General features: G+C 43.6%; 1 protein-coding gene across 25 annotated transcripts in view; it reads right to left on the reverse strand.

Annotated features, from left to right (window-relative positions):
* BAZ2B (bromodomain adjacent to zinc finger domain 2B) overlaps positions 1–22,645 on the reverse strand; it is a 318,653-nt gene that overhangs the window by 145,271 nt on the left and 150,737 nt on the right. Inside the window, exon 1 of one of the 25 annotated variants that reach the window (XM_070731587.1) lies at positions 10,124–10,141. The exons of the other annotated variants lie outside the window; for them this stretch is intronic. The gene's annotated coding sequence lies outside the window, so the exon portion shown is untranslated. Of the gene's footprint in view, positions 1–10,123; positions 10,142–22,645 lie in introns of those variants that run through there. 25 annotated transcript variants of the gene reach the window in all.

Consider the following 22,645-nt stretch of genomic DNA (forward strand, 5'->3'; position numbering starts at 1 on the left):
TATTTTATGGGATGTGAATCTCACAGCACAAGATCTGTTCACACGTCTATCATGTTTCAGGTTTCTGTTGTTGGGCGTTGGCTGGAAAGCCCTGGTCCAATTGGGGAAGGGAAAATTAGTTACATCCTCTGACATATTTCTTTTAGCTTTAGAAATGTCGAGCTGAAATATCCTCAAGAAATGTAATTTCCTTCCTATATAATTTAAACTTTAAAGATAATTATTACTTAAATCCATGTTTTAAAATAAAATTTAAACTTGTTATAATATTTTTTCAATAAATGAAAAATGTATTTTCTCAAAGACCAGTGGTGCTTGTTCTGGCAATAGAAGTGTTTCTTTAGCGAAATAAGTTATAATGTTTTAAAATATTTTTCTATTTGCTCTTGATTCTTTATCCCACAATTCTCTTCCCAACAGATTAAGGATGAGATTTCTATGGTTCAGAACATCTCTTTGGTCAAATCTGCATTCTTCGGAGAGCAAGACATTTCCAGGTGTTGGTCTTACGGATTCACATACCACTCAACTATGGGACAGCCTAATACGAAATTAAAAATAGATTTCATGCTACGGACAATTAACAACGGGATACAAAACGTGAAAGGGATACAATCTCTAAAAGTAACATCTATTTCTTATCTGATGGTTTAATATAAAAGGTTTTGATGATTTAATATAAAAGGTTTAATATTAAAGGCATGACTAATATAAAAAGCCATGACTTTTCCAATCATTAAAAGCAACAACCATTTCTTACCCGATGGTTTAATAGAAAAAGCAAGATTTCTCCAATGGTCACTTACGCTTAAAATTTATATACCAAATAAAAAGTGCCCAGATCTTAGATGCCATAGAGACCATAGATACATTTAAGTTACAGCCAGTATTAAGTGGAAGTTGAATCTTCGCATGGAGCAGATATTTTTCTTAAGATCAAGCTAGCGGTTTTCTGTTGGCTGATTTAATATCAGAGTAATGAACTAACTACATTGGTTGCTATTTGAATTCACTGTAGAGTACTACCAAATCATATTTAACATAACAGGAAGCAAAATCTGTTGCACAACAGAAATGTCTTTTTAAAGATTTCTACTTTTGTTTAGGGGGAAAAACTCTGTTCAACTGTTACTATACAGTGATCCCTCGATTTTCGCGATCTCAAGCTTCGCGAAACGCTATATCGCGATTTTTCCACCCGATGACGTCACTCCTTTCCTTTCTCATCTTTCTTTCTCTCTCTCTTTCTCTATCTTGCTTCTTCCTCTCTCACACTCTCTTCCTCCCTCTCATCTCTTTCTTTCCTTCTCTCTCTTTCTCTATCTCTCCCCCTCTTGCTCTCGAGCGGCAAGCGAGCAGCCGGGCGGGCGGGTGAACGGGCAAGCGGCAAGCGAGCTGCTGGGTGGGCGGGTGATGGGCAAGCGGCAAGCGAGCAGCCGGGCGGGCGGGTGAACGGGCAAGCGGCAAGCGGCAAGCGAGCGGGCGGGCGGGCGGGTGACAGGCAAGCGGCAAGTGGCAAGCGATCTTGGGGTTTCCCCTTTGCCTGGGCGGCGGGAAGACCCAGGGAAGGTTCCTTCGGCCGCCCAGCAGCTGATCTGCTCCGCAGCGAGGCAGCAACGAGGAGCCGAAGATGGGGTTTCCCCTTTGCCTGGGCAACGGGGAAACCCCATCTTCGGCTCCTCGCTGCTGCCGCGCTGCGGAGCAGATCAGCTGCTGGGCGGCCGAAGGAACCTTCCCTGGGTGCCGCCCGCCGCCCACGCAAACTCCACCATCTGCGCATGTGCGGCCATGAAAAAAAGGGTGCGCATGCGCAGATGGTGTTTTTACTTCCGCAACCCTACATCGCGAAAAATCGATTATCGCGAGGGGTCTTGGAACGGAACCCTCGCGATACTCGAGGGATCACTGTAGTGAACAATACAATTTTAGTTAGAATATGAATAATGACTTGGGATGGAAAAGAATTTTAGATATGCAATATGGTCACAAACTTATTCTCTGCTTTGGAAAATTGATAGACATTATGAGTTGAGTCAAACTGAATTCCTAGAATTAATTTAATTCATTTTTTCATCTAGATGCATTGGGAAGAACAACAAAGTAAAGCAGAACGCTTGTCTTGTACTGTACGTGCCTTTGTATTGTATTCCTATTAGTATAAATTCCAGGAACTGTTGAATTTCATTCCCTTCTATTTTGCTGTTAAGCAACTCTTTATCCCACTTTAGGCTAGCAACAAAAATAAAAGGCAAAAACATTATCTGTGAGAATTAAAAAACAGAAAATATTGAGAAACAAGAAAAGCTGCACTATAGCGTAAGTAGAAGGGACCATGTCTTGCTGGTCACATCCCCTGACCCACTAGAGCAGGGAGGCAAGGAATATTACAGGTTCCTTCCCCTAAGGAGGTGCCTCTGGCAGGATCCAGAAACAGGGACTTCTCCATGATGGCTCCCTCACTTTGGAATATCACCTCTTCAGAAATTAGACTGGCCCCCACTTTAACAGTCTTGTGTAAAGCCCTAAAGACTTGGTTTGTCAATGGACTTGGGGAAACTCAGAGTGGGATGGAGCCCATCAAATGGCTTATTTGATCCTGTGTTTTCGCTAGGGATGGGTGGTAGAAAGTCATCATTTTTTGCTTTTGTTTTTTGTTTCTATAACTATGTTTTTATTGTTTGTAAGTTGCTTAGAGTCACTGTAAGCAAGTAGGCAGCTATATAATTTTCTAAATAAATAAGAAGTGAAACAAGAGAAAACAAAAGCCATGTGCCATCATCAACAGAAAAAAAATCTGGAAGAGAGATTCTGACAAGACTGACCAGGAGCAGAGTTACAGAGAGAAGTTTAGAAATTTAGGTTCTATCACCTCTGAACTTTATTGTATTCCGTATGGACTTAATGAATTTTTAAAGAACACAACTTAGCATAGAAATCAAAGTTGCTGGATTTAAATAGGAATATTTGCTTTTAGGGAGTATTTGTGTGCTAAACCGCTGAGTAGCATCTCAATTATTTAGTCAGGAAGTCTTCTAACTAATTTCCCTGAAGAATTTTTTTAAAAGGCGCTATTTCCATAGGCTCCATCTGCCTGGAATGGATGATAGGAATCATATTTTAACCTGCTGTTCCCACTATGTCACACATTTCTGTTTGTGCCAACAGTTGTTATTTTATTTTCTTCCTTCTTCTCTGTCTTCATCTCATCTTCAAAACAAGAACCAAAAGGAGAAGCTGTTTTTGTTGAGTTTTTGCTATGAACATTTTACTGTGGCTAGTCACATAAAGTGGGATCAGATGGGACATTAGTAGTGCTTTTATATCAGCTACGTCAATGATTATGAGTTGTAATGCAACAATGCTTTTAAAAAATTAAATATGAAAAATGGGTAGGATTTGACCAAAATGATTAGAAAGAAGAAACCTCTGGAAACATACAAGCTAAATGTCACAACACATCGCTACCTTTGCACAATAGACCTTGACTCTTAGGCTCAGGCTTCTGTCTTCAGAGAACAAGAATTACAGGTAATTAATTTTATTTTTTGACACAGTGCTTATATAATTGGCATAAAAGGAATTGAAGTGCCAAAAGAAACAGAAATAAGAGTAATGAAATTTTGCTAAAACCTATTACATTTCAAGTATGCTAAAGAGTTGCAGAGGACGGATCTAGTCAAAAAGATAAAGAAGGCTGTCCTACTAAAAATTTAGAGATGGGTGACTGTGAAATTCAATTTAGAAACATCTTAGGATGGATATATGTTTATCCCAGGCATGTTTACATTCAGTTACTGTGGATTTATCTACCACGTCTGCTGGAAGTTTGTTCCAAGGATCTACTACTCTTTCAATGAAATAATATTTCCTCACGTTGCTTTTGATCTTTCCCCCAACTAACTTCAGATTGTGTCCCCTTGTTCTTGTGTTCACTTTCCTATTAAAAACACTTCCCTCCTGAACCTTATTTAACCCTTTAACATATTTAAATGTTTTGATCATGTCCCCCCTTTTCCTTCTGTCCTCCAGACTACACATATTGAGTTCATTAAGTCTTTCCTGATACGTTTTACGCTCAAGACCTTCCACCATTCTTGTAGCCCGTCTTTGGACCCGTTCAATTTTGTCAATATCTTTTTGTAGGTGAGGTCTCCAGAACTGAACACAGTATTCCAAATGTGGTCTCACCAGCGCTCTTTATAAGGGGATCACAATCTCCCTCTTCCTGCTTGTTATACCTCTAGCTATGCAGCCAAGCATCCTACTTGCTTTTCCTACTGCCCGACCACACTGCTCACCCATTTTGAGACTGTCAGAAATCACTACCCCTAAATCCTTCTCTTCTGAAGTTTTTGCTAACACAGAACTGCCAATGCAATACTCAGATTGAGGATTCCTTTTCCCCAAGTGCATTATTTTACATTTGGAAACATTAAACTGCAGTTTCCATTGCTTTGACCATTTATCAAGTAAAGCTAAATCATTTTCCATATTACAGACCCCTCCAGGAATATCAACCCTATTGCACACTTTAGAGTCATTTTTATTATTTTTCCAAACTTACAGTAGTTTCACCCTGTTTTCTGAGTCAGTTGACTATTCTTAAAAATTAGCATTAATTTTTTTATCAATCTTTGTGTGTCTTAATAAGAATTTTCATAAATGATGGTCTTGAACACATTTTGGTATATACATCCTCCTAATTTACCCATTTTTTTTTACCACAGTACAATAAACAAACTTAATTACAAATTTCAGATAAGTTTCCCCCCACCCCTTGCTTCTGGGTTTCTGGATATTTGAGAACTGTGAATTGAGTGAATTTTCATTAAAATGCAATCCAAACACTTCTACTTTTCAATTATTGTACATATCAGTAATTAATTTATGGTATTGTCACATTCCATATGTATGATCTAATAGTAAAAGAAGAAAATGATCGACTACTAAAGCAATATAGGTAGTCCTCGATTTACGAACACAATTGAGCCCAACATTTCTGTTGTTAAGTGAGACATTGAGTTTTGCCCCATTTTACTGACTTTCTGGTCACAGTTGTTAAGTGAATCACTGCAGCTATTAAATTAGTAACACTGTTGTTAAGTTGAATCTGGCTTTCCCATTGATCTGGTTTGTCAGAAGGTGGTAAAAGGTGATCACGTAACTAGTAATGGGCGAAACCCAACGGTGTTCGGGTTCGGCAAGTTCGGCCGAATTTTACACAAAATTTGACCGAACCCGAACCGAACCTGAACTCGAACCCGAACGGGGAATCCCTCCCATGAAGAGATTCCGGGGGCGGAGCTTTGACATCACTGAAAGGTTGCTAAAGACGCCAAGGTGATCACTTCCTGGATTCCATGGAATCCAGGAAGTGATCACCTTGGCGTTCTTAGCAACCAAACACCGCAAAATTCGTGATCACCTTGGCGTTCTTAGCATACCAAACACCGCAAAATTCGGTACGGACCCGAATTGTGCGGGTTCAGTTCGCCTATCACTACACGTGACCTCAAGACCTGGCAACCATCATAAATATGAGTCAATCGCCAAGCGCCTGAATTCTGAGCAGGTGACCATGGGATGCTTCAATGGTTGTAAGTGTGAAAAATGGTCATACCTCACTTTTTTCAATGCCTTTGTAACCTTGGTCACCAAATGAACTGTTGTAAATCAAGGACTAGCATGTTGTGGTAGCTAGGATTCGTAAAAGGAAAATAAGGGACTTCTTTCTTGTCATATACTAGGAAGCCTGCAGTTCAGTTTTCAAACGCCGCAGCACTCTCAGTCTCTCTTTCATGGGTTCTTTTTTTCTTCCCATATTCCTCACCATACCCTTATTCAAAACGTTCTCTTGCATTTACAACAAGAAGCAAAATAAGTGTGACTCCGTAACAATAAAGTTGATATAATTAAGCACTCGAATTTTCTTTTATGGTTAAGTGAGGCGCTGGAATCCTTTAGTGAAACTACAGTTCAGTGGATTTTGATACAATGGACTGTGCACGCAGTGGGCCCAATTTCCACGACAATTTTGCATAATATGGGTAATGACATAAATGATGTCACTTGCATCATTTTGAGTAATGATATGATTCATGCATTGACACTCTTTTGTATTTGAGAGATGTTTGTGAATAAGGGACATCCTTTCCCTTAATTGGTCTGTCAAAGCAAAGTTTGACTGCGCATCTAAAAGAAGACGTACACTGCTAAAACCAGAGCACTAGCAGCTCTTCCTGATCACAAGGTTTCCTTGGTATAAGCTCTTATGCTGCACATCAGAGATGAGTGACAGCTGTGATATTTAAAGGAAAGAACTTGGAACTTTTGGAATAGGTTAAAAGGGAATCTGATGCTCACTTACATTTTTTATGGTTCTCTCAGGGCTTTCTTTTTAAAAGAAGCATTCTTCCCAAAATTGTTTTCAAATGATTTGGCAGCAGGACACAGTCAAGACAAACTCTGACATTTAAAAGTCCTTAGCACTGCCATTATAATTAGAGGCAAGGTGATTTTTTTGGTTATCACTTATTATTTGGTTTGTGGTGTACAATGAAACAGAACTGATATCTAAGACATATTCTTAAAAGAATTTAATAACCCAAAATAAAGCATGCATTCCAGCATCCATTAACACAGAACATTAAAATCAGCACCAACTGTAATTAAGAGTGCTGAGTTAGTAGTTTAAAAATGAAATAAGGCTACTTTTATTTGCTACAAAATGGGTTTAAAAATCACCACAGGCACGGCAGGGCAGAATTCACACTTCTTGTTGTTGTTGTTGTTGTTGTACATACTCCTGGTCAGTTGGACGATGATGAAGAAATTGAGGTCTCTGATACAGATAGTGTTTATGAATTAGTGGTGGGCCCGGGGTTACAGGTAGTAGAACAGGTGGGAGACCAGAATCTAGCGAGGAAGAATCAGACGTTCGCTGGGTCAATCCTAAATTCAGAAGGGTCCAAAAACGTAAGGAACAGGTGTTTGGAAGAAGATATTAAGGAAAGGAATGGGTTAAATACTGGAGTGATGTATTTGGTACGTCAGGGGGTCAGTGGGGAAGAAGGGTAAAGTTTCAATGTTGTAGGACTAAAATGAAAGGTATTTCCATTCAGCTCCCAAGCAAGCAAATGAATGCTGTGTTATTTTACAGTCATTTCTGCTGTTTTTGAATCATGCCGTGAGTACATAAATCTTGTTAAACAGAGAAGGCTGGGAGGAATGTATGAGGAATGCAATTAAGAAAGATAACGGGATAAAAAGGAATGTGCTAGTATGAACTGTATTTTGAATACAGAAGGGAAGAGAAATAAAGATGGAGTTTATGAAATACTACATTTAGTAAGAGTTATTTGTAATAACTAAAGTTCTACCAAAAACCAGAACAATTATTATTATTATTATTATTATTATTATTATTATTATTATTCATTAGATTTGTATGCCGCCCCTCTCCGAGGACTCGGAGCGGCTCACAACAAGAATCCAATATGTAAAACAATTAAAAACCCTTAATATAAAAACAATCATACTTCTCATACAGATAATACATAAAGCGGAAACGGCCCAGGGGAATCAATTTCCCCATGCCTGACGACAGAGGTGGGTTTTGAGAAGTTCTCAAAAGGTAAGGATGGTGGGGGCAGTCCTAATCTCTGGGGGGAGTTGATTCCAGAGGGTCGGGGCTGCCACAGAGATGGCTCTTCCTCTGGGTCCCGCCAGACGACATTGTTTAGTTGACGGGACCCGGAGAAGACCCACTCTGTGGGACCTAACCGGTCGCTGGGATTCGTGCGGCAGAAGGCGGTCCCAGAGATATTCTGGTCCGATGCCATGAAGGGCTTTATAGATCATAACCAACACTTTGAAATGCAACCGGAAACTGATCGGCAACCAATGCAGACTCATGGTATTCATTTCAAAGTTATCTACATTTGTAGCTATGACTTGTGGGATTGTCTACCTCTGATCAACAAGGTGCATACTCCAGGTCTCATCTATTAAGGAGTGTCATCTAGTGGGACCTAGGTATGATGCCTTCTCTAGCTGTCAGCATTTCCCCAGACATCCGGATGGCCCTGATCCCATTAGCCTTTTGTAAGGCGTTAAAGCCCTGGTTGATCCCCCCAAACTTTTGGGCTGTGAAGTTCTGTTGGCTGATTTGTCTTACAATTAGAGATAGAATGTTTTTAGACCTTGGGCATGCATTTGTGTTTATTTTCTTGCTATGGGTTATTTAAGGGATGCGGTGGCTCAGTGGCTCAGATGCTGAGCTTGCCAATCAGAAGGTCGGCAGTTCAGCGGTTGAAATCCCTAGCTCCATGTAATGGAATGAGCTCTCATTACTTGCCCCAGCTTCTGCTGGCCAAGCAGTTAGGAAGAACATAAAAAATGCAAGTGGAAAAAAATTAGGGATCACTTTGGTGGGAAGGTAACAGCACTCCATGTGCCTTCGGCCACATGACCATGGAGACCTCTTCAGACAGTGCTGGCTCTTCAGCTTAGAAACAGAAATGAGCACCGCTCCTAGAGGCAGAAAAACTAGCACACATGTGCAGGGGAATCTTTACCTTTACATGTTATTTCTACTATACTTTCTTTCTTTTTTCCCTTAGTTTCTTTTCTTGGAATCCTTGTTCATCACCTGGAGTCAGAGGTGAGCTGCTGCCGGTTTGGACTGGTTCAGGCGAACCAGTAGTTGCAACCAGCAAGAGGACCCGCTATCCCATCCTATATTATAGAGTTTTTGAAGTTGTGCATATGTGCGGAAGGCATGTGCATGAGCAAAGCGAGCGTTCATGCATGCTCACTTTTTTGATGCTGGGCGAACCAGTTGTTGCACTTCTGCCTGGAGTTACAATATTGTAAGATAGATGACCATATAAACCAGTGATGGCAAACCTTTTTTTCCTTGGGTGCCAAAAGAGCGTATGGACGCTATATCGTGCATGCACGAGTACCCACACCTATAATGCAATGCCTGCAGAGGGCGAAAACAGCTCCCTTCCGCCCCACAGAGGCTCTCTGGAGGCTGGAAATGGCCTGTTTCCCAACTTCTGGTGGGCTCAGTAGGCTCATGTTTCGCCTTCCCCAGGCTCCAAAGGCTTCTCTGGAGCCGGGGAGGATAAAAATGCCCCCGCCCGGAGGCTCTCTTGAAGCCAACAACGCCCTCCCAGAGCTTCTGTACGAGCCAAAAATCAGCTGGCATGCATGTTGGAGTTGAGCTAGAGCAACGGCTTGCATGCCAGCAGATATGGCTCCACGTGCCACCTATGGCACCCGTGCCATACGTTCGCCATCACTGGTATAAACTCTATATCAAACAAACAAGTGCATTCCATAGCACAGAAGGTTTTCATATGGAGGAAGGGTTCCTATCTAAGCTCCAATTCTGCACAGAGTCAGGAACACTAAGGATTATTATAAATGGAAGGCAAATACATCCGGACAACCGCTTAAGATTTTTTTGAATAAAGCAAAGGAATGGCAACATCTGGAAGCAGGCTGGCAACTTCAGCGCTGACACTGAACTAAATACTGTAATAACAATATCAACTTGTTGATACGATGCATTGATCCGGTAAAACCTTACTCAGTTCACTGACCCCACATTAAGTTTCATCTGAGAAGTGAAATGTACTAATTTTATCCTGTGCTGCATTATTATCAAGGCAGGCAAGGATCAGGCAAGCACCACCTCCAGACTACTTTGACAACCAGCCTACTTCCCAAGTGCAAGACTTCATCTCCCATCATTCCAAGAACACATTTAAGAAGGCACCAGATTAGGAAAAGCACTGCTAGATTAGCAAGTGTTTAACATTGTCTAATCCAAAAGAGAGGTTTAGGCATCTTAATTAATTTTGCAGAGTGATCTTAAATGCCTGTTCCCTCAGATGAACGCCCCATCACATCTTGTGGACTTGATTCCCAAATAAACAACAGGATCACAGCTTTATGCAAAATAGAAGCTCAACCCTGTTAATTGAAACCAACTGCAGTTTTCCTCGCTCTAAAACTGCAGTGCCCCTTCTTAAATTGTAGCTCTCTTCAACAGCCCAGGGTGCAATTATATGAATGACACAATGTGGGTGGAATCACACTGAGTAATGCTTACCGCCTTGTGGTGCATAAGCTGAAGCAAAGGCAGCTTAGCTTTGGTATCCATTCTTTTCATCACGGCCCTTTCAGGCCCATCTCCTGAAAAGACCACGAGCACAATGAAATGGAAGAAGGGGAGCTGAACAAGTAAAACATACGCAGCTCAAGCTGGACTGCCTTCCGTGACTGAGCCTGGCTGGTAGCGCGCGTAGCGCGCGTTGGCTGCAGCGGCGGCGACATTGCTGCCGGCTTGGCTTCGCTCGCTCGCTCGCCGCTGAGGAGCCGAAGATTGGGGGCGGGGCGGCTCTTTTAAAACATCGCCGCCGACATGGGGGGCTTGCTAGCACCCCCCCAAACCCGGGTTGGGGGTTCGGGGGGTGCTAGCGAGCCCCCCATGTCGGCGGCGATGTTTTAAAAGAGCCGCGCCGCCCCCCAATCTTCGGCTCCTCGCTAGCGCTGCACATGCGCAGATGGTGTTTTTACTTCCGCAGCGCTACTTCGCGAAAACCCGCTCGTTGCGGGGGGTCCTGGAACGGAACCCTCGCAACGAGCGGGGGATCACTGTAATTAAAATTAGGGAGAACTTCATAAAGTGCAGGACATAAATAAAACAGAGGTGGGTGATAAAATAATATCTAGCAATTGCAGTAACTTGCCTAACCTTGGGGTGGGGGGGGGAATTCAAATGCTGAACTGGATACTATAAATCATCCTAAAGAAGCGTTTGATATAAGAAGAAAATAGGAGGGAGGAGGATTGTTAGGTATGTTTGCTATCTTAAATTGTTTATAAAAATAATAAAGGTAGGATATAAATTAAAAAAAACAATAAACATAGCCATGCATTTAATACTACCACTGAAATAAATAACAATGTGCACTTTGCAAAATAAAATAGGCGTTGATTGCTTACCTGAACGCCTCTTCTCGTACAGTGAGTGGGTACAGCAGTCACATGGGTTGCTCCTGTCCAATCCGTTGGAACTGAGCCTAGTATTAAAAAAGACTGCTGGATCCGCCCCTTCCCCAGAATTCGCGAATCCATAGACTAGGCTCAGTAGTGAAGCTCTTTAATGTTCAACTCTCATGTGTTATAAGAAAATAGAATAGAAGGTAAAGAAGACCACACAAAGGGAGGGAAGTGACTGCTGTACCCACTCACCGTACGAGAAGAGGCGTTCAGGTAAGCAATCAACGCCTATTCTCCGTACTGAAGGAGTGGGTCCAGCAGTCACATGGGACATACCCAAGAGATAGGTCCCTAGGGTGGGAGTACCTTGCTATCGTGAGAGATAACGGATTGGAGTACTCTTCTGCCGAAGGCAGCGTCCGCTGATGCGTACGAATCGTTGATGAAGGAATTTGGCGAGGCCCAAGTGGCTGCTTTGCAGACTTCTTCCAACGGGGCCTGAGTCGCCCAAGCGGCAGATGTGGCAGCACTTCTGGTGGGATGCGCTGTAATATTCCTTGGAATGGAAAGGGAAGCTGTCTCGTAGGCCTTAGAGATGGTCCCTCTGATCCAACGACCTATTACTGTAGAAGACACTCTGGATCCCAAGGATCTGGGATGGTAGGCTATGAAGAGTGCTTCAGACCTCCGGATGGGTCTTGTGCGTTGGATATAAACCTTTAGCGCTCTAGTGAGATCCAGAGTGTGCCATCTAGTTGCCAGGGGATGCTCTCGTTGGAGGCAGAAGGAAGGTAATATGATAACCTGAGATCTGTGGGACATGGAACTGACCTTTGGTAGAAAAGTGGGGTCCAGTCGCAGAACCACCTTGTCCTGATGAAACTGCCAGAGGTCCTGTCTGATAGAAAGGGCTGCCAACTCAGATATGCGTCGGGCGGATGTAATCGCCACCAGGAATGCTACCTTGAAGGATAGGTACCTGAGGGACGCAGAGTTCAGGGGTTCGTAAGGTGCCTGAGTAAGAGAGTGGAGAACCCGTGGCAAAACCCAGGTGAGATATCTGTGGATTTTAGAAGGCCTGAGGTTGGCCACTCCTCTTAGAAATTCTTGGATTTCTGGAAGGGAGCGGAGGGGCTGCCTGCGAGGCCCCGCCAAGACGGAAGAGATGGCGGCCAGGTGTCGGCGGATGGTGCTGGTAGAGAGGCCTTGGTGGGAGCCTTTCATGAGGAAGGTGATTATCCTGTGGATGGGAAGACACAGGGGAGATAAGCCCTCCTGCAAGCACCACTGATGGAATTTGGACCAAGTATGGTCGTAGATCCGGTTGGTAGACCCTCTTCCAGACTTCAGGATGATTTCCACTGTGTCCGGGTCATACCCTCGCAGGTCTAAGTCCCTCCGGATAATAACCAGGCGGTGAGGTGGAACCACTCTGGGTCTGGATGGAAGGAGGCCCCCTGTCGCAACATATCCTCCGAAACGGGGAGTCGCCAGGGGTCCTGGACGGACATTGTTGGAGGTCCGCGAACCAGGGCCTGCGAGGCCAGTGAGGGGCAATCAGAATTACTCGGGCCTTCTCCAGGAGAATTTTGTTGATCACGTCTGGCAGAATTGGAATTGGAGGGAAGGCATACAATAGACCTGGAGGCCAAGGACTCCTGAGAGCAGTGATTGCCTCTGCTCCCGGAGACGGGAACCTGGAGATGAAGTGAGGGAGCTGGGCATTGGCTTTGGTCGCCAATAGATCCAACACTGGATGGCCGAACCTGAGGCAGATTTGGTGGAACAGTGACTGATGGAGATTCCACTCGCCTGGATCTATGGTCGCTCGCGAGAGCCAGTCCGCTTGGACGTTGAGGCTCCCCGAGATGTGGTCGGCTAGAAGCGACTGGAGATTCTTCTCTGCCCAAAGGCCTAACTTCAGGGCCTCCCTCCTGAGGCCTAGGCTCTTGTGCCTCCCCGTCTGCAAATATGGCTTTTGGTGGCTATATTGTCGGTGAAAATCAGCACATGCTGGTTGGAGGTGTGAGATTGGAATTGTTTTAGAGCTAGAGACACGGCTCTTAATTCTAATCAATTGACGGGCCTGGAAGCCTCCTCCAGTGACCATGTGCCCTGAGCTAAAAGACCCTGGGCGTGGGCTCCCCAGCCCGAGCGGCTGGCATCTGTGGTGACTACAACTGGTCGGGACACTGGAAGGGAGATCCCTTGTCTAGGACTGGAGAAGTCCACCACTTGAGGGATCTGCGAACCGTCGGTGGAATGGCGACGATTCGAGTATCTGTGGCCCGATCTCTGGGAGATAATAGGAGCCACTGTAGTTCCCTGGCGTGAAGACAGGCCCAGGGGACAATACCAATAGATGACACCATTTTACCCAAAGGGAAGATAGGGTGGCAAAGGAGGTAGATTGCTGGGGCAGGATGCGAGCAATGAGATCCAAAAAGCTGCGTTTTCTCTCAGTGGAGAGGAAAACCTGGGATAACTCAGAATTAATGATAGTTCCCAGATGCAGAATGGAAGTGGATGGATCAAGGTGGCTCCCTTCAAGAATTATGGAGAAACCATGATTCTGTAGAACCGACATGGTAAAAGAAAGGTCTGCCGCCACCCAGTTCTGGAATTTCCATGAATTAAAATGTCATCTAAATAACATAAAATATGAATGGGAGAAGCTCGGATATGAGCCGCCAAGGATCCCAAGAGTTTAGAGAAGACTCTGGGAGCTGAGTAGAGCCCAAATGGCATGGCCCTACACTGAAAAAGCCTGCCTTGAAAGGCAAAGCGCAGAAATTTCCTATGGACCTTGACAATGGGGATATGGAGGGAGGCCTCCGTGAGATCCAGAGACACCATAAAGTCTCCCCGATGTAGAGCTGCTAAAAGTGGAAGATAAGGAATGCATTTTGAAAATCCTATATTTTATGAACCGGTTCCATTTTTTTTTAAAATTAAGATGGCTCTCCAGCCTCCAGAGGTCTTAGGGACCCTGAAGAGGATGGGAGAAAGCCTAAACCTCTCTGGAGAGAGGGGACCGGTTGAATAGCTCTAATAGTCAACAAATGAGAAATAGCCTCCTCCATTCGGATACGAGATGGAGGGGAACTGGGAGAAGGACAAGAAAAACGGTTAGAGGGAGGAGAAATGAACTCTAACTTTAGGCTCCTTACCACAGAGTCAATGACCCAGGGGTCCTTACAAGAACGGTGCCAGGCGGAAGAGAACCAGGCTAGGCGACCGCCTATGGGAAAAGGAGGAAAACTTACCATCTGGCTCTTTTGGAAGCCCTGGTAGAGGAGGATCCTCTCTGATAACGGGAACCTCTGCCCCTGGTGGTTCTAGATTGGGATCGAAACCGAGGGGAATACTGACCTGGACTCCTTGAAATGCGAAGCCCTGATCCTGTAGACGCCCTGTGCGCCGAAAGGGCTACTGTTTAGGGGCCTTCTTGGTGGTAGGTCCCAAGACCTTTTTCTTGTCTGTGGTCTCTGTAAGGAGAGGGTCCAGAAGGTCTCCGAAGAGGAGGTCACGTTTCAGCGGACCCATGGCTAACTGCCACTTCTGTCTTACTCCCGCCTGCTAAGGGTGGAGCCATAGAAGACTTCTGGCCGTTGTGGAGGCTGCTACTGACCTGGCTGCAAATCTGGAAGATTGGAGGGTAGCATCTGCTACATATTGGGCAGCTGCGAAGATTTTGTTGAAATCCTGTTGGCCCCGTAAGTCATCTGGAGGCAGGTGTGGTTGGAGCTGACGAAGCCACAAGAGCATAGCTCTGGAAAAGAAGGATGCCGCTGCAGCACTCTTAAAGGCCCATGAGTCTGCAAGAAGACTCCTTTTGAGCATTGCTCAAGTCGTTTGTCCTCTGGCCGGAGGACCTCCTCTGCTTCGCCAGGCATGGCGGCAGTCGAGTGGAGAGTCTTCACTGGTTCATCTGGCTTGTGACATGTTAGGAGTTCCTCATAGACGGAGGAGAGCTTGTAGAGCTTCTTGACCTTGGGAGTGGGAGTAAAGCCAGCAGTTGGGTGGTCCCACTGTTTAAGCAAGGCATCCTTAACAACTTGGGCATAGGAATTACCTCATTGTCTTCCTGTTCTTTCATGAAATAAGGAAGATTATCCTCCGGAGGATCTGAGGAAGAAGTAGCCTGTTTTTCTTGCCCGGCTAGCCCCGTGGAACTCTAGCTTTAAGCAGGAGAGATTTGAAAGGCTGCGAAGGAAAGATAGCAGCTGGGGCTGGAATCTTAATCTGAGATTCCTCATCTTCCGACAGACGCTGAAATGGGTCATCATCCTCTTCTGTATCCACGTCCTCATCCTCTTCCTGAGAGGAGTCAGAGACCTCCATGGGTGGGGCTCTGTAGGAAGGAGAAGAACTCACGGGACGGGAGGAGCGTGGAGAGGGATGAGACAGAGAAGGCACATTGAAAGATGAGAGTTTAGCGTCAATGGTATTAGTCAGAATAGTCAAGATAGACTGAAAACTCCGGTGGCAAGGAAGAAATATCAGCCGGAAAAGCCGGAGGATCCCTGAGGGCCTGAGCAGGTTCTGGCTGGGAGGAATCCTCGGTAAAATCTGGCTCCTCTGGACCTAAACCCCATAGGTTAGGTTGGGGTGGATTTAGGTTTGGCTCATCCAGGGATAGCACAGGAACCCCGGAAAGAGGCAGGTTAGAGGCCTCCGGGGGGGTTGGATTGATATGCACTTGGGCCTGCACCTTAAAAGTTTGGCTGATTTATCATGTATTTTTTGTAGGGCTGGGTCCCTTCTCTTCTCAGCCCTGGAGGGCTTGGCTAAGGAATGGGTGCCTGAGGAAGAGGAGGAAGAGGCCTGGGGAACTTCAGTAGAATTACCAGTAGGCCTAACCTCTTTGGGACCTTTGGTAGTGCCTCTCTTGGGAAAAGTAGCCATAGTCTGACAATTAACAGAAGACAAGGCTGAGCCAATAACTGAATTATAAGGAGAAGATTTCAAGGACTTCCCAAGAGGAATGGATCCTGCTTCGAGGCCTCGAAGCTGCTGAGACGTGAGGACAATCTGGGCAAACCCAGAGTTCGTGCCCCCAAATCCAGCGGGGCCAGCCTCCCTAAACTTTGTAATTAAGTAAACCAAGGCACTCTGGTTGGAGGCTTAGCCGGTGGAGAATTTAGCCTGGGACCCCCAAGGCCCGCTCCGGGATCCACGCGGTGGACTGAGGCCTACACGGCTGGCAGGGGGCCAACACGAGAGGCCTAGATTTAAAAAGGGCGCGAAGGCCTTCGCGCCGAAAAAGATCGCTGCGTAAAATTTCTTAAAGGGGAAGCGATCGACTAAGTCCAGGAGACTAGAAGGCGTCTCACTCCGCAGGAGGTGTTTCTTAAGCCCTTAAATATTTTTGTATACAATAATAATCAATAATTCAATTGGTAAATACTTGCACCAGGACCTCCAGGCCAAAGGATTAGAAGAATCCACAAGCGGCCGCAGGAATCGTAACCGGCAAAACCGCCGGGGGAAAACGAAACCGCAACTTCTCCCAAGGAAAAAAACCTAGCCGCTTTTTTTCTTTTTTTCTTTTAAACGGCTGGCGCAATTAGTGCAAGTAAATCAATAAAGACAATAAATCTTACTACTTTTTGAAGGAAAAGATCGAAGGGAAGGTGTTAGAATGTTGAACGAGCTATCACAATACAACCGCAGGATATGCGAACTGAGCGAATTCTGGGGAAGGGGCGGATCCAGCAGTCTTTTTTAATACTAGGCTCAGTTCCAACGGATTGGACAGGAGCAACCCATGTGACTGCTGGACCCACTCCTTCAGTACGGAGAATAGCAAAAGTATTTCAAAGTACAGTATATTTTGTAGTTTTAGAAATTCCACTGTTTCTTTCAGTTTGGAAAAGTGTTATTCCCTGAAAAAAAATTGTTTACGTAAACTAATATATAACTAACCTCACTATGATTATACAGCATTTTGGATTTGTTTTTGATAAAACATGATACGTTCTTATTCTTCATGATACTGAAGATGGTATACAGTATACAATGTTCTCCAATGGTATTTCCCAAGGCTTGTTCAGTTTTGCAGAAGTGACTGGATTGTGTGCCTTATAATGGGCTTCCCTGGGTTTGCTAGAAGTCAAGGAGCACCAGGACAGAGGATAAAGCCCTGTCCCGGGCCCGCCAGAGATCATCCATCAGCGCGACCAAAGCAGTTTCCATGCTGTAGCCGGGTCTGAATCCTTATTGTTGAGGGCCTAGATAATCGGCTTCTTCCAAGGACCTCTGGAGCTGGAGCGACACCACCTTCTCAACAACCTTTCCCATAAAGGGAAGGTTGGAGACAGGACAATAGTTATTAAATATGGCTAGGTCCAGGGAAAGCTTCTTGAGGAGGGAGCACACAAGTGCCTCCTTCTAGGGAGCCAGCAAGGACTCCTCCCTGAATGAAGCGTTGGTAATCTCCTAGACCTAGCTCCGTGTCACCTCCCTGCTGCCCGAAACCAGCCAGGAGGGACACGGGTCCAATAAGCAGGTGGCAGAACTCACAGCTCCAATGGACTTGTCCACTTCATCAGGTGAGACGACGTCAAACTCCCTCCAAACAGATGGACTAAGACGAGACCCTGTCACCTCAACTGACTTGTTGTCAGCCGACACTGCATTCCAATTGGAATCAAGATCAGTCCGGATCTGAACGATTTTAACTGCAAAAAACTTGTTAAAGTCCCCAGCACTACCCTGCAAGGGTTCCTCAACTCCCCCCTGGTTAAGGAGGGAGCGAGTCACCCTAAACAAGAGGCTGGGCGGGATTCCACAGACGCAATCAGTCCGACATTGTATTACCACTACCAATGACCACTCATATTCTACCTCTTTAAACTTTATGTCATAAAATCGTCGAACACTGTCCTACTAATTTATTGGGGGAAGGACAAAAAATAGATTACAGAGCACTCCTGTCTTAGTGGTAAATATTTCATCTTATACAGAGAACTTGTTGCTAGTTCCATCTATTCTCTAAAGATAGCCAGTGCAGCAGGGGTAGGTTCTAACTTACCTCGCTGCTGGATTGCTTCCTCCTGCGCCGCGTGAGCACACCTCATGGGCGCAAAGCCGAAAATTTTAAAAAGCCAAAAAGAAGATGACGAGGCATGCAAAGTACCAGAAACACGGCTTCTCTGCATGCTCAGAAGAAACATAAACCCATAAAAAAATTCCCCCAAAATTTACTGCAGATAAACCCCTTTGAGGCTGGTAATAACATCACAAATAGAAGGCAATATAGATGAAGGGCTGCAGTAGGTAAAGAGGATTCTGTGGGGGCTTACTGCTCCAACTGATGTGAGTGCTACCATTAGATAAAATAGTAATGTTGGATTATGATCGTTACGTTGGATTAAAATGAAACCAAATCCACTCATGAAGACACCTTGATAAAGTTGAGTTAAGAACCAATTGTTTTTATTTTTAACAGGCTTGGTCTTATTTATCTATCTATCTATCATCTATCTATCTATCTATCTATCTATCTATCTATCTATCTATCTATCTATTTATTAGATTTGTATGCCGCCCCTCTCCGTAGACTCGGGGCGGCTCACAATACAATAAAACAGTTCATGACAAATCTAATAATTTACAATTTAAAATATTTTTTAAAACCCATTATTAAAAAGACATACATACAAACATACCATACATAAATTATATATGCCCGGGGGAAATATCTCAGTTCCCCCAAGCCTGACGACAAAGGTGGGTTTTGAGAAGTTTCGAAAGGCAAGGAGGGTAGGGGCAGTCCTAATCTCTGGGGGGAGCTGGTTCCAGAGAGTCGGGGCCGCCACAGAGAAGCCTCTTCCCCTGGGGCCCGCCAACCAACATTGTTTAGTTGACGGGACCCGGAGAAGGCCCACTCTGTGGGACCTAATCATTACCCTCCTGCATAATACAAAAGCTGGCTGTGGGTATTGCATATGAAGATCTTCCTATAAAAAAGTGGGAACCTGTTAGGTTTTTTAAAAAATTTGATTTCAGTACTTTTTTAAAAAATTGATGAAAATTACCACTACCAGTGACCCCCTAGTCTCAACAACGTAGAAGAAGGAAAAATTATTATGAGTGGGAGCTTGAGTGAACCAGAATTAATAAATTGCTTACAGGTTTGGAGTACCTTGGCGCTGGCATTATAATTGGTTTTTTAATGCATGGTATGGCATAAAGAACATTAGAATACTCAGTAAAATTTGACTTAACCTTCAGCTAGAGTTCATGAAAGTGCACTGAAGCATTATGACAGCTTCAAATCTGATTGAACAATTGTCATCATTTGTCTGGTACTTTCTACGAAACATGTTCAACGTGGCTCTCAATTTTAATATAAAATACTTTATTTTACACTCGCATAACACGCTCTCCAAATGAGATGGGCTGAAATTCAACATACCTCAAGGGGAAAGCTGGGTCAGCCGTTTCAAGGCAATGGCATTTAATAACCATACAAATATTAGTAATTATTTAACAGTGCCTGGCAGTGATTTTTGTTTAATAATTTTGACATAACCGAACATGTCTATCTCATTCTTTTAAACTCAACTGAATGGATGGGAATTTGTGACAGCAAACCAAAGCAGAGGCTACTATGAAATTGAATTTAAAATGGTCATCATCACTCACTAGTCTGCCTGTAAATTATCAACAAACAACCCCAAGTTGAAACCTCCCAAATGCACTCAGAGCACACGAATCCAAACCAGCATATTCACTGACCATCTAGTTGGGAATTATAGCCCTAACATATCTAAAAGGCACCAGATTGAGGAATAGACTTTTTTAAAAGGATCAAATGAGTAGAAGTAGCTGACTGAAAACAAGAACAGCTCCATCTTCAAACTGATTTTTTTTAAAAAAAAACTCCACTTAGGGTAATCTAATATTTATGTTAGAATTAGCACAGAAGTATTGAATTTTAATAAACAGCATGTCTAAGAAATGCAAAGCTTTTTTGGAGAGATACAGCAATGCTCTTCAGCAATATTCCCGAATGTAAATTCCTTATTTGCATTACAACATAGGTAGAAAAATAATTCTTCCTGTGATTGAAAGTTCTGAAAGCTTCCCAGACTTCTCATCAAGTCACTCCACAAAATGAACCTTTACCCCTAATTCCACCAGGAAACGACATGGGATTACTTTCATGCCTTTCTGTCACATCCGTATAACAATATTTTTCAGTCAGGACCCAATTCCATGATTTAAAAAATCTCCGCCAATCAAGAGAAAGCCATACACAGTTAATTTTGTTGGTAAACTAGTTGATATTCCTTAGCAACCAGCTTAAATATTGTTTTGCTGTGAGCACTGAAAATCCCTAACAGGGCAATACTTACCTAACTTAAAAGTCCTGTATTCCGAACCCAGAAGCTTTGATGAAGTACATTTTCTGTCAACAAATGAAAATCTGTCTCCACCCCACACTTGTCCATGTGCAGAATTTCCTTCATCTGTTACTCAGTGCAAGTAATATTTCTCCGTTAATCTATTCACCAATTAATCAATTCTAAATGCATCCATGCAGAGTTCAGGTTTGGCAAAGAACATCCCATCCTTCCCCCAGAGATCTACATAGAAACCATCCACATCTCTATATCTATATCTCTGTCCTTCAAAAACACTTTGATGAATAGTTGAGAATTATTTCCATAGTCGCCAGAAGATAACCTGGCAGTTGAACTGGGAATAAGTCTGTTCATCACCTGAACCCTATCAATATTATAAAAGCACCAAGGTCCAGAGCTGACTTTATAGTAGCTAATGCTGCTAATGAAAAAAGGATATGAGGTCCCAAAGAGAGGTAGTCTTGCCACAACCAACATAAATATAAACTTCTTCTGAAAGAATACTGCCTTTTATAGATGAAAGGTGTCCTGGTTCCTTCTATAGAAGATAAGCTAAAGTACAGTAAAGATTCACAAGTATCTTCTTCTGCTGAAGCACCTGAAGTAGCCTTAATAAACAACTACAGTGGTACCTCTACTTAAGAACTTAATTAGTTCCGTGACCAGGTTCTTAAGTAGAAACGTTTGTAAGTAGAAGCAATTTTTCCCATATGAATCAATGTAAAAGCAAATAATGCGTGCAAACCCATTAGGAAAGAAATAAAAGCTCGGAATTTGGGTGGGAGGAGGAGGAGGAAGAGGAGGAGGAGGATAGTCACTGCTGAAGGAAGAAGGTGAGGGGAATCAAAAAAATCCAAAACTTTAAGGCTTTAAAAAAAAGAAAGAGGGACTTTGAGGCGGCGAGGAGGAGGACGCGCCTCCCATACACCCGGCGCGAGGCTGCCTTCCACCCACTGCGCCAGAGAGAGAAACCCAGGGGGAATGGCAGGAAACTGGCCGGGCCTTCGTGCCGCTCTCAAATTTCCTGGGAAATTTTTCCGGGCTCAGATTCTTAATGGTTCTTAAGAAGAGGCAAAAACATCTTGAACACCCAGTTCTTATCTAGAAAAATTCCTAAGTAGAGGCGTTCTTAAGTAGAGGTGCCACTGTATTTTAAAGACTAATCTTATCGCAAAACTACTCTGGAAAAAGCTTGCTTATGTGTGAAACGTTCTTTGAGAAGCCTCTCAGTACTTAATGGTTCGGGCACAAAGTTTGATTTCTTGAAGGTTAGAGATGAATTGTTTACTTTGGCAGTTATTCGATAATTCCCTCAACACTATCAGACTTTTTACTAAGTCTGCACTTCTATTTCTACTAGTTTTTTCTCATCATTCTTATCACACATTTCCTCCCACTTAGGACTGTTTGACTGTAACTTGTTGCTTCTATCCTAACATTTTTATTAATATGGATTGTTTCCTCATTGCTTATTTGACCCCTATGACAATCACTAAGTGTTGTACCACATGATTCTTGACAAATCTATATTTTCTTTTATGTACACTGAGAGCATATGCACCAAGACAAATCCCTTGTGTGTCCAATGACACGTGGCCAATGAAGAATTCTATTCTATTCTGTTCTATTTTAATAGCTGTTACCTATGAGGAACATTCCCATCGTTTTTCTGAATCCAGATGTTTTCTATGGAAATCCCTGAGGTTATTTCCGTGATTGGAAAGTTCTTGTTTCATCTTAAAGATGACAATTGTGACATAATCCTAGATTTCAGACATTTCATTACAGCAGTGCCTAATGCAGAAGAATCTTTTATAATGATTTAAAACTGCCTTTTAGTGCCCCCCACTCAACAAAGGAGGCCTCTATCTGCAGCAACTGAATCCCAAGGTCATGATGCTTCTGGAGGTGGTACAGCTACACAATGACTGTTCATATCATTTTGTGTTTAGAAGGCAACTTACAGACTTGACATTCTTTGCGGCCTAACAGCTTAGAGACCACGAAAAGGCAGATGGAGAATCAAGAAGAGGAAGAAAACAGCATGCTTGTGCAATCCAAGGGGAAATCAAGACAGGATAGTTCTGATAACAGGTCAGAAACTAAAGGAAATGTGACCAGAACTAAGCACTAATTAACTTGGGGCTTGGGAAAGTATAGCCACAGAGATGTGATATTCCCAGTATTCGGTACTGGTATGGGTAAAATTAGACTGGGTTCAATTAAATGCTTCTTTTTCTTCCTTTTTTTTTGTT

This window comes from Erythrolamprus reginae, chromosome 1, assembly GCF_031021105.1.
Source record: "Erythrolamprus reginae isolate rEryReg1 chromosome 1, rEryReg1.hap1, whole genome shotgun sequence".
NCBI lineage: Eukaryota > Metazoa > Chordata > Lepidosauria > Squamata > Dipsadidae > Erythrolamprus > Erythrolamprus reginae.